This window comes from Ornithorhynchus anatinus, chromosome 18, assembly GCF_004115215.2.
Source record: "Ornithorhynchus anatinus isolate Pmale09 chromosome 18, mOrnAna1.pri.v4, whole genome shotgun sequence".
In the NCBI taxonomy this organism is placed as follows: domain Eukaryota; kingdom Metazoa; phylum Chordata; class Mammalia; order Monotremata; family Ornithorhynchidae; genus Ornithorhynchus; species Ornithorhynchus anatinus.
The window spans coordinates 21656055-21668750 of NC_041745.1; the positions used below are offsets into that span (position 1 = coordinate 21656055).

A 12696-nucleotide genomic window follows, 5' to 3' on the forward strand; every position below is an offset into this window, starting at 1 on the left:
TCCCACATCCCCCCCCCCCCCCCGCCCAGAACTCCCTCCTCTCTCTGGTACAACAGATCATCGCTCTCCCCACATTCAACACCTTATTAAATCTCATCTCCTCCAACAGGCCTTCCCGACTAAGCCCTCATTACCCCAGGTCCCTGTCCATTCTGCATTACCTATGTAGTTTGATCTGCATCTTTTAAGCATTTGAAAGTCACGTCCTGCTCCTCTCCATAGCACTTATGTACACATTCTCAATTTATTTTAATATCTGTCCTTCCCTGCTAGACTTGTACGCTCCTTGTGGGTAGGGAATGTTTCTACCAACTCTGAGGTACTTTACTCTCCCAAGTGTTTAGTCTGGTGCCCGTCTGTCTGTCTTATGCCATCGAGTCGTCTCTGACCCATAGCGACACCATGGATGCAACTCTTCCAGAAGGCCCCACCTCCATCTGCAATCATGCCGGTAGTGTATCCATAGAGTTTTCTTGGTAAAAATGCGAAAGTGGTTTACCACTGCCTCCTTCCACGCAGTAAATTCAAGTCTCTGCCCTAGACACTCTCCCATACTGCTGCTGCCCAGCACAGGAGAGTTTTATTTGTAGCAGAGTACCTTCCACTCACTAGCCATTGCCCAAGCTAAGTATGGAATCGATAGGCTTCTGCTTGACTCTCCCTCCCATAGTCAAGATTGGTAGAGTACTGGAAACTCTCCAGGTATGACCCTGAGAGGGGAGGTTGGAGGCCTTCATACAGTAAACTCAATAAATATCACTGATATATTGATTTTATGTCCGTGTGTATTTGTGAAGCATTTTCTATGTGCCAAGCATTGTACTAGGTATAAGATAAGCAGGCCAGACACAATCCCCATCTCACATGGTGCTCACAGTCTAAGCAGGAGGGAGAACAGATAGTGAAATCCCATTTGGCAGATGGGGAAACTTAGGCACAGAGAAATTAAATGATTTGCCCAAGATCACACAGTAGGCAAGTGATGGAAACTGGAATTAGAATCCAGGTGTTCTGATTCCCAGTCCTGTGCTCATTCCACTAGGCCAGGCTTCCTTGTCCTCCATCCCCTTCCTTTATACTCTCTTGAGGGGGAATTTGTACAATTCCCAACAGGGCATTGTCATGTCATGTCAGAAGCAGCAGGGTAAAGATACCAGAGGAAGCAAATGGCTGATTCTGTGCTTGCCACAGACCTGTGTTCACTCTCCTGCAGCCCCATACCACGGTGCAACAGGGCAAAGAGTTGATAGTCATTAGTCCTCCACCATTCCACATCAAGCCACAGAAAATGCCGTGAAACCCCATGAGGGGCAGGAACTATGTTCAATTCCCACCTGTGCATTCTCTCCCAGCGCTTAGTAGAGCACTTTGTGCACACTTATGCTCTGCTGAGGAGATACCTCCACTTCCAGACACTCAGGATCATTCAACCCCTGCAAATAATCCAGATAGTATTCTAGCACTGGCCTTGCTTTTCTGGATATTTTAAACTGACAAAACTTACTTTCATTGCAATAGAGCCACCACTGAGGATAATCTGTATGGACATTCAGCCCAAAATTAACCTGTAGTATTAACCATGACCTAATGTCATTATTCTTGTGGATCTAAAACATCGTAAAGAAGGTATTATACTGATTTAGTAAACATGTAGATTTATACAGAGTAGGGGCTATGGATGGACTATACTGTCAATGTCTCGATTTTGCATGGGAGGCACATTTGACTCCACTCACACAAGTGATGAGTCTACCAAAACCTGCATATTTCTTGTCAATTGCCAATAGTTTGGGTGGTAAATTGTCACCCAGGACTTACCTGGACCTGGGTAGCCTCAGTGACACAAAAAAAGTCAAACCACAACCAACCACCAAAGTTACTGTGGAAACTTTTTTACTTAGTTTTACCATTATGCAAAGGAGTGACAACTACACACTCTCACTCATTCCACTCCATCAAGAGTCCAGTACCAGTCTGCTGATGAAGGAAGCCTCTTCTACAGAACCCATGGTAGAAGGTAGGGAGAAGTTCCGGGTGAAGCGAGCCGCTGACATTGCAAGCCACCTCTTCCTCCGCCCGCCGTGTCCTCCAAGCTTTGCTTTCCCCAAATGCTGCTTCCCTCTCTGCCGCCTCTCTGCTTCCGATTGTTTAGACTGTGAGCCCATTATTGGGCAGGGATTGTCTCTCACTGTTGCCGAATTGTACACTCCAAGCGCTTAGTACAGTGCCCTGCATATAGCAAGTACTCGATAAATACTACTGAATGGTTGCTGCCGCTTTCTCCTGCTTCCTTTTTAGTGATTCAAAGTGACTCTTATCTGTGTTAGACATAGCAGCTGTAGCTCTATGTGGCAGTCATTGATTAGTCCAGGCCCGGTACAGGTTAGAGCAGGGGCAGAAGGCCATATCTCCCTCCATGCTCTACCCCAAGGGCCAGTAACCACCTGTCAAGTAGATCACATCAGTGTCTTTGTGAGTTTCTTCTTTTTCTTCATCATTGTTCATGGGATCACAAATAGCCACTAGTAAAGTGGCCTGCCGCCCGTTCACCACAGTCAGAGGTAGCACGTTCTTGCTTCCTCTTGAGGAAGCACTTCGCCATTAGGGGATGAAACATAAGATGAAAAATCAATCAATCAATCAATCCACGATAGTCACTGAGCACTTACTATGTGCAGAGCACATTATCAAGCACTTGGGAGAGTATAATGCAGAAGAATTACCAAGGCAGGTTTCCTGCCCTTAATGAGCTTCTAGTCTAGAAGTGGAGAAAGGCATTAATATGAATAACTAATTTGTAATATATAATTTAAAGATATGTACAGAAGGACTTTGGGCTTGGGGGTGGGGTGAACATCAAATGTTCAGAGGGCACAGATCTAAGAACATAGATGATGCAGAAAGGAGAGTAAGCGAGGGAAAAGAGGGCTTAATTGGGGAAAGGAAATAGATTTGCAAGGTTACCCTCCACAACAAAATGGAGTACTGGAAATGTCTGAGTTCTTCATATTCTGGTCATTCATAAGGTCCAAGCAATCTCAGCTTTCAGAATCACTTGAGAAATCCTCAAAGGTCAGTGCTTCCTTAAATGACACCAAAACAATGGGTTCTATTCTGAGAAGCACAAAAGTCTAAGTCTTACCTGAATGAAAATTCAAGGTCCATAATATTTTCAAAAGGATAATTCAACTAACCAACCCACATTTGAAAACAAAAATGGCATGCTTTTTAACTGTCTAAACATTGGCTGCTTCTTTATTCTGGGCCAAAGGAGAAATGTTCTTTCAGTGCTATTTTCTGAGTCCTTACTGTATTCAGAATATTATACTAAGCACTTGGAAGAGCACAGTACAACAGTAAATAAGTATATTCCCATCCCACAACGAGCTTACAGTCTAAAGGAGCTTGTTCAGCGAATTTGGGGGTGGGGAAGGTGGGTTTTGGTTGTTGTCAAAGAATATCCAGAGTAGCCAAAGAAAGTGTGGAAAGTAGACAGTCTCTTAGATCTAAAGCTATGCTCACCTAAACAGAGATACTCTGAGTAGCAAATGAGAAGTGAATGAGCAACATCAGCGATCCCAAGAAACTGCTACATGGAGAACTGAAATCGGGAAACTGATAGGAGGGCAGAGGAAACATTTTAAGGACACATGAAGTAAAACCAAAGACACTGCTGCATCCCAACTGTCAACTGGAAGTCAACCACTGAGAAAGACCAAAAGACTATACTGCTATCAGGAAAGGAGTGTCTCTTGTAGAACAAAAGGTTTGCAATCAATTGATCAATCATTTTTATTGAGTGAATACCGTGTGAAGAGCATTGTTCAAAGTCCTTGAGCGAGTACAGTACAGCGGAATTGGTAAACAGATTCCCTGCCCACTGAGGGAATAACTAGAAGGGGATACAGACATTAAAATAAAATTATGGATAAGTACATAAGTGCTGTGGGCTGTGGGTGAGGTGAATATCAAGGACTTAAAGGGCACAGATACAAATGCCTAAAAGATTCAATTTGGAGATGGAATAGGGGAAATAGGGCATTATTAGGGGAGGCCTCTTGAAGGAGATGGAATTTAAACAAGGCTTTGAAGGTGAAGAGAGTGATGGTCTGTCTTATACAAAGGGCCAGGAAGTTCAAGACCAGAGGGAGAATATAGGTAAGGAATTAGCAGCAAGATAGATGAGACCAAGGTACAGAGAGTAGTTTGTTATTAGAGGAGTGGCATGTGTGGGGTGGGTTGTGGTAGGAAAATCAGTGAGATCAGATAGAAGTAAACTGGTTGTGAGCAGGGGATATGTCTGTTCATTGTTATATCTTGCTTTCCCAAGTGCTTAGAACAGTGGTCTGCACACAGTAAGTGCTCAATAGATACAATTAAATAAATGAATGAAGAGGAAGGTGTGAGCTGATCTAGGGATTTAAAACCAACAGTAAGGTTGATGTGTTCCATTTGATGTGGAGGTGGATTGACAAACATTAGAGGTTTTCAAGAAGTGGGGAGATGTGAAAGGAATGTTGTTTTATAAAAATGATCCAGGCAGCAGAATAAAGTGAGGATTGGAGGGGTGAGAGACAGAAGGCCAAGGAGTAAGCAAAGAGGCTGATGCCGAATATTCTAAGTGCTTGGATCCCCAAAGTAGCCATTTGGATGGAGAGGTAAGGGTGGATTTTTAGTGATGTTTTGAAAGGTTGACACTTACAGGATTTGGAGACAGACTGAATAAGTGGGTCGAATGATAGAGATGAGACAAAGATAATGGCAAGATTTCGGGCTTGTGAGACAGATAAGATAGTGATGTTGTCTACATCAGCAAAGACAGGGCAAGATCAGGGTTTGTGGGGGACTATAAGGAGATCTCTTTTGGTCATGTTAATTTTGAGGTGTCTGTGGGACATCCAAGGAGAGATGTCCTAGTAACCTTATTAGAGATGTTGTGTAAGGAAGGAGAGACAAAAAAAAGTTAAAACTGCTGTGGGCGCTCCAAAAATTATGCATGACAAGGCGGAAAGGTACAGCCATTTTTGTGTGCACAACACAGTCAGGACTGTGGGTCCCACATTGACCTTCTCAGCCACACATGAATTCACAAGTGAATTTCTGCCTCAGTGAGGTCTTCCAATATGACGGGTAGGTAAATACAGCCAGAAGAAAGTAGTCTGTGTAGAAGCTGTAGCTGTACAGTACAGAAGCAGCGTGGTCTAGTGGATAAAACATGGACTTTGTTGTCAGAAGCCCCTGGGTTCTAATTCAGCTCCACCACCAGTCTGTTGTTTGACCTTGGGCTTGTGACTTCACTTCTCTGTGCCTCAGTTACTTCATCTGTAAAGTGGGGAATAAGACTGTGAGCCTCATGTGGGAGAGGGACTCTGTCAACTCTATTTGCTTGTATCCACCCCAGCGCTTAGAACAGTGCCTGGTACCTAGTAAATGCTTAATAAATGCCACAGTTATCATTATTATTATTACAGTACAGTAGATGTAGGTTGCACAGACAGGACTTTGCAATACTGGGATCACCGGACCCCATTTCAGTGACGAACCCCTTGCTGAAGCCTATACTTCTCCGGGTTCAGGCTCAGGACTTTTCTTGTTGGTCGAGTTGGCCGGTGTATTTCAAGGGTAAAGGGTATGACCTGGATCTCCAAGCCCCAGCCATCTGGCTTGTTAAATCGGGTAGCTCCTTTCTGACTGGAATGGTTCATCAGAAACCCTTCCTGCAGACAGAGAGATTTCCATTTTTCTCTGGGCCCTACTCTCCAGTTCTCAAAGGCCCAGGCTGAACCTAGGCAGCCCCTAGTGTGTAGCCTGATGTTTTAGTTCATTGTTCAGGAACTTTCCAGATCTTGGTAGCCACTAGCTTGGCTTCTTCTAAGCTATCCGGGGGGAGTGTGGATTTCCGCACAAAGTCACGCCTCCCTCTCCTTAATTCTCAATCCAGCTCTTCCTACTACCTTAGAGCTACCGATGTTTTCAACTCCTTGGGTGCTGCCAAAGTCTCTCTCTTAGTTTCAAGAGGGAATCACCATCAATTTGAATTTCTTGAAAGACTCTTTTGTCTCCCAAAGGTTGGTGCCCTTCCATGTCAAAGTGAGCCAACAGGCAGGAGTTGCAGTGGAACCAACAGTGAGTGAAGCGCCAGGATTTACAAGCCAGATGGCTGGGGTACGAATATCCAGGTCATACCCTCTACCCTGAAATACAGCAGCCTGCTTGGCCAACGAGGAAAGTCCTGAGCCTGGACGTGGAGAAATCTGGGCCTCAGTAAGGGGGTCCATTGAACAAACAGCAAATAAAATCAATCTCCTTTCTTGTTCCCAAGGCACACTTTGCAGTTGCTGCAGCCCGATAGTCAAGCAGTTCTTCAAATCCTAGGGTGGTCCTGAGAATGACAAAGCCCATTTCAGGGCATGTGGCTATGGCAGAAGGGAGAGGGGTGAGGTAGACAAGTCTGTCCACAACAAGATCTGATTTTATCATGCTAGATATCTTTAGCAGATAGATGCCATCAGCCTTAGGACACTCGTCAGCTCTACCCACCTGCCTTACTTTGTTGATTTACTATAACCCAATTGGCACCCTTCGCTCCTCTAAAGCCAACCTATTCTCTATCTCTCTATCTCGTCAATCCTGCCACCGACCGCTTGCCCACATCCTCCCTGTAGGCTGGAACTCCCTCCCTCTTCATATCCCACAGACTGTCACTCAACCCACCTTTTAGGCCCCATAAAATCACACCTTCTCCAAGAGGCCTTCCTAAAGAAGACCTCATTTCTCCTACTCCCTCTCTCTTCTCGGTCACCTATCCACCTGGAGCTGTACCCTTTAAGCATTTGATATTCACCGTGCCCTCACCTTCAAAGCACATATGTATATATTCTTCTATCCTGTCATTTTGCCTACCTGTAGTTTATTTCTAGGACTGTCTTCCAATCAATCAATTATATTTATTTAGCATTTACTGTGTGCAGGACACTGTACTAAACACGTGGGAGAGTATGCCACAACAATGTCACAGGCACACTTCCTGTCCGCAGTGAGCTTGCAGTCTAGAGCTCCTTGTGGGCAGAGATCATGTCTACTCACTCTATTGTCTTGTTATTCATTCATTCAATTCATTCTATCATATTTACTAAGTGCTTACTGTGTGCAGAGCACTGTACTAAGTGCTTGGAAAGTACAAGTACTGTTAGGGAAGCAGTGTTCCCCAAAGGATAGAACAAGGGCCTGACAGTCAGAAGGACTTGGGTTCTAATTCCGCATCCACCACTTGTCTGCTCTGTGACCTTGGGAAAGTCACTTCATTTCTCTAGGCCTCAGTTACCTCATCTGTAAAATTGGAATTAAAACTGTGAGCCCTATGTGGGATAGCAGCTGTGTCCAACCTGATTACCTTATTTCTACTCTAATGCTTAGTACAGTGCCTGGCACATAGTAAATGCTTAACCAATATTATCATAATTATTACTCTCCCAAGCACTTAGTACAGCAATCTGTACACATTAAGTGCTCATTAAATACCATGGATCTACTGGCTGATTGATAACAATGTTGGTATTTGTTAAGTGCTTACTATGTGCCAAGCACTGTTCTAAGCACTGGGGCATATACAAGGCAATCAGGTTGTCCCACGTAGGGCTCACAGTCTTAATCCCCATTTTACAGATGAGGGAACTGTGGCACAGAGAAGTTAAGTGACATGCCCAAAGTCACACAGCTGATCAGTGGTGAGCTGGGATTAGAACCCAACCTCTGACTCCCAAGCCAGTCCTCTTGCCACTAAGTCATGCTGCTTCTCTATGGTTGCAGCACCTGGAGCTGATTACTTTGCCTTTCTCCTAATAAGATTCACAGGCTGCCTAATCACAGCCCCCTATTCCTGTTGGCTGGCCCATCTGACATTAATGGGCCCTCAAGATTGAGGGAGATGCCACTGGGTTCACCGTATGTCTCCATCCACTGTACCACCCACTAAGACTGAACTTGGTGGCACTTTACAAGAGTGGAATGAAAAGAGAAGGGCTTGAAAACTGGGGAAGGGGGCAAGACCTGGGACTGGAGTATTTTGGACTGGGAAGCTAATAGCTGGGAAGAAGGCTGCCTCTCGACCGGACACCTAGCTTGGAAATCATCACCTAGAGCCGCCCAATCCGGAGAGTGGCAGAGTGCCAACCTCACGGCCAGCTTGGCAGCACTGAAAGGTAAATTCCTCTTCAGAATCCTGGCCGGCCTCAGTGGACCCAAGGACAGGATCTTGGCAGAATGCACTTGGTCTCGGGCATTATGGCACCAGTACTATTTAGCAGTCCTGAAGGCAGGGGTTAAATGACTTTGCCTTTCTTCCTGTTAGAGATATCAAGGCACTTATGAGGTACGTGATAGATGTGCAATTTTTTTTAATGGTACACGTTAAGCACTTACTATGTGCCAGGAACCATATTAGCACAGGGGTAGATACAAGCTAATCAGGTTGGACACAGTCCATTTCCCACGTGGACCTCACCATCTTAAATCGAATTCTGTCAAATGGCATCAAATGGTTTATGATTCATAATGACTTTATGGACTTCTATCCATAGAGTTTTCTTGGTAAAAAAATATGTATATATGTGGATGTGGTTTACCATTGTCTTATTCCGTGCAGTAGAAACTTAAGTGTCTGCCGTGTCTTTGATTGACAGAATCCCATTTTACAGATGAGGTAATAGAGGCCCAGAGAAGCTAAATGACTTGCCTGAGATCACACAGCACACGTGTGGTAGAGCCGGGATTAGAACCCAGCTCCTCTTTCTCCCAGGCCTGTTATCAATGGACTTTTCAATAGTCCATGCTGACTTGACACTAAGCCGAGCTGCTTCTCAGCAGAGGTATTTGTTTGGATTATGAATGTGTCTGAGGAACCTATCGGATCTACCTATCCCCAAGAGAAGGAGCTGAATCATGATCCAACATGGCACCGCCTCCCCTACGATTGATCTCCGCCAATCATGGTACCCAAGCTGATGGCAGCCTGGCACCCTCTCCCCACATAATTCCCCAGTGAGGCCCTTTCCCCAGATGCACCAGAAACTTAATTCCCCTGCCCCTGCTGTACTCTATCCCCTGCCCCTGCCAGAGCAGCCTCTCTGACCCCCTCCACCCACCCAGCCTGAACCAGAGGTTTAATCCCTCCTGCCCCCACCAGCAGCCTCTCTTTCCCCTATCCACACAGCTGCCGTGGAGGTTCCATCCCCCTGCCCCTACTGCAAGAGCCTCCCTGACCCCATCCATCCACATAGCAGAAACTCCATAATAATAATTGTGGTATTTGATAAGCGCTTACTATGGGCTAGGCACTGTACTAAGGGCTGGGTTGGATTCAAGCCAATCAGGTTGGATACAGTTCTTGTCCCCCGTGGGACTCACAGTCTCAATCCCCATTTTACAGATGAGGGAACTGAGGCACAGAGAAGTAAAGTGACTTGCCCAGGGGTCACACAGCAGACAAGTCACAGAGTCGGCATTAGAACCCATGACCTTCTGACTCCCAGGCCCATGCTCTATCCATTACGCCATGCTGTCATCCTGTCCGCTTCTTCTGGAGTGGCCTTTCTGTCCCCCGGAGGGATAAGGAGAGACATGCTTGGGAAGGCACAGTCCCTCCCGAGGAACTGGGATAGAGATGCTTTGATTTGTATCAGACTCCTGTTCTGGTGGAGGAAACCTTGCCTGTCCTAGGTAGATTTTGCCCCACTGCCCCTACTGTGGGGGTCAGTTCTGTCCTATCCAGCTGATCCTATCCCTCCTTGACTACTGCATCAACCACCTCACTGACCCCCTGCCTCCGGTCTCTCCCCACTTCAATCTATACACTTGACTCTGATGCTGGTATCATTTTCCCACAAAACTGTTCAGTCCACATTTCTCGACTGCTTAAGAACTTTCACTGTTGCCCATCCACCTCGGCATCCAAACAGAAATTCCTTACCATTGGCTTTAACCCACTCAATCACCTTGTCCCCTCCTACTTTGTCTCTCTGAATTCTTATTACAACACAACCCACATGCTATGCTCTTCTAATGCCAACTACTCAATGTATCTCAATCTTGTCTACCTCACCACCATCCTCTTGCCCACATCCTGCTTCAGACCTGGAATGCCCTCTCTCTCAATATACATCAGATGGTCACTCTCCCTATCTTCAAAGCCTTCTTAATAGAACATCTCCTCCAAGAGGCCTTCTCTGACAAAGCTCTCATTTCCTTTTCTACATTACTCTTGCATTTGGATTGCACCCTTTATTCACTCCACCATCAGCCCCACAGCATTAATATACACCTGCACAATTTATTTATGTATTTATATAAAGGTCTATCTCTGCTCTCTAGACTGTAAACTCCTTGTAGGGAGGGAACATGTCTACCAACTCTATTATATTCTACTCTTCCAAGTGCTTAGTATAGTTCTCTGCACAAAGTAAGTGCTCAATGTATGACTGATTGAATGATTGAATGAATGCGACCTCAGTGTAGAAGGATGTGAATTTATTACTGTCGATTGCATTTTGCTAGGTGCCTGTATCTTTAAAGGCAGAAGAAATACTAGGTAGAAAAATATTCTTAATTACAGTTGGTCAATTATTTAACCACCAGAAAAACATTGTCAGTATTTTATTTGGGATTAAAAAAGCCGTGGGTGAACAGAGGACAGAAAAGTGGTGACAATGGAGAACAGACAAATCAGGATTAAGGAAATGATAGTGTCTTTTTATTGTATTGAAGGGAGTCATTACAAAATAAAGTATGGATTAATCCTTGAATATTTTAATAACTTATGTTTTCCAAAGTATTTTCAGTTCAACTATCTTACTTTGTCCTCTTACCAGCCCTATAAGATAAGGACAGGAAGATATTTTCATTATTTCAGAGACAGGGACACTGAGGCACAGAAAGGTTAAGTGCCCTACTCAAGGTCACAAAGAGGGAATTTGGTAGAAATAAGACTGAGTCAAGCCATTTACCTTTAATCCAAGAGGGCTTTTTTGGGTTTTTTTTCAGATGGCATGTGTTAAGCACTTACTACAAAAATAATAATAACACTAATAATGTTGGTATTTGTTAAGCACTTCTTATGTGCCAAACACTGGAGCGCTAGAGTAGATACTGGATAATCGGGTTGTCCCACGTGGGACTCACAGTCTTAATCCCCATTTTACAGATGAGGGAACTGAGGCACAGAGAAGTGACGTGACTTGCCCAAGGTCACCCAGCTGACAAGTGGTGGAGCGGGATTAGAACATGCGTCCTGACTCCCCGAGCCCATGCTCTTTCCACTAAGCCACATTGCTTCTCTAAACTGGGATTGAGACTGTGAGCTTTATGTGGGACAGGGACTGGGTCCAACCCGATTTGCTTGTATCCATCCCAGTACTTAGTATGGAGCCTGGTATATAGTAAGTGCTTAATAAATACCATTATCATGATTATTATTCTTATCATTATTACAAATGAATGAGTTCTCTCTTTTGTCTGATCATCAGTTCTGGCTCTTTTCCCTTGCTGATGGTTGTTATGGACCACAGTCCATCACAGAACTTGGTATGGTAACTATAATTCACATTTTTAAACTTTTTGATAATTTAAGCTAAACATTTTGTAACATTTCCCTCTATATCATGTGGTGACCAAAATATGTTGTTTTGGATTAAAAGTGCTTTTCAATTACCTGTGCTACCACAGTAGTTAATGATGGATATGTGAATAAATCAGGAGATGCAATCAATTAGTAGTTGATTTATCTGATTTATTTATTGTTCACTCCCACGGCTTCAACTTTCGCTCCCATGGCTTCAAATATCATCTCTATGCAGATGACACCCAAATCTACATCTCCTCCCCTGTTCTCTCCCCCTCCCTTCAGGCTCTTATCTCCTCCTGCCTCCAGGACGTCTCCACCTGGATGTCTGCCCACCACCTAAAACTCAACATGTCCTGAAACTGAGCTCCTCCTCTTCCCTCCCAAGCCCGGTCCTCTCCCAGACTTCCCTATCACCATGGATGGTACGACCATCCTTCCCGTCTCTCAGGCCCACATCCTCGGTGTCATCTTTGACTCATCTCTCTCATTCACCCCACACATCCAATCCGTTACCAAGACCTGCCGGTCTCACCTTTACAATATCGCCAAGATCCGCCCTTTCCTCTCCACCCAAACGGCTACCTTACTGCTACAGGCTCTCGTAATATCCTGGCTAGACTACTGTGTCAGCCTTCTCTCTGATCTCCCTTCCTCCTCTCTTGCCCCGCTCCAGTCTATTCTTCACTCTGCTGCCCGGCTCATCTTCCTGCAGAAACGCTCTGGGCATGTCACTCCCCTTCTTAAAAACCTCCAGTGGTTGCCTATCAACCTCCGCTCAAAACAAAAACTCCTCACTCTAGGCTTCAAGGCTCTCCATCATCTTGCCCCTTCCTACCTCTCCTCCCTTCTCTCTTTCTACTGCCCACCCCTCATGCTCCGCTCCTCTGCCGCCAACCTCCTCACCGTCCCTCGTTTTCGCCTATCCCGCCATTGACTCCTGGGCCACGTCCTCCTGCGGTCCTGGAACACCCTCCCTCCTCACCTCCGACAATCTAATTCTCTTCCCCTCTTCAAATCCCTACTTAAAGCTCACCTCCTCCAAGAGGCCTTCCCAGACTGAGCTCCCCCCTTTTTCCCTC

General features: G+C 45.2%; 1 non-coding gene across 1 annotated transcript; it reads right to left on the minus strand.

Annotated features, from left to right (window-relative positions):
* Window positions 1–582: 582 nt before the first annotated feature.
* On the minus strand, window positions 583–720 carry LOC114805536. Its single transcript, XR_003753508.1, has one exon. It is a non-coding gene; the product is annotated as a small nucleolar RNA SNORA7 (small nucleolar RNA).
* Window positions 721–12696: the final 11976 nt, after the last annotated feature.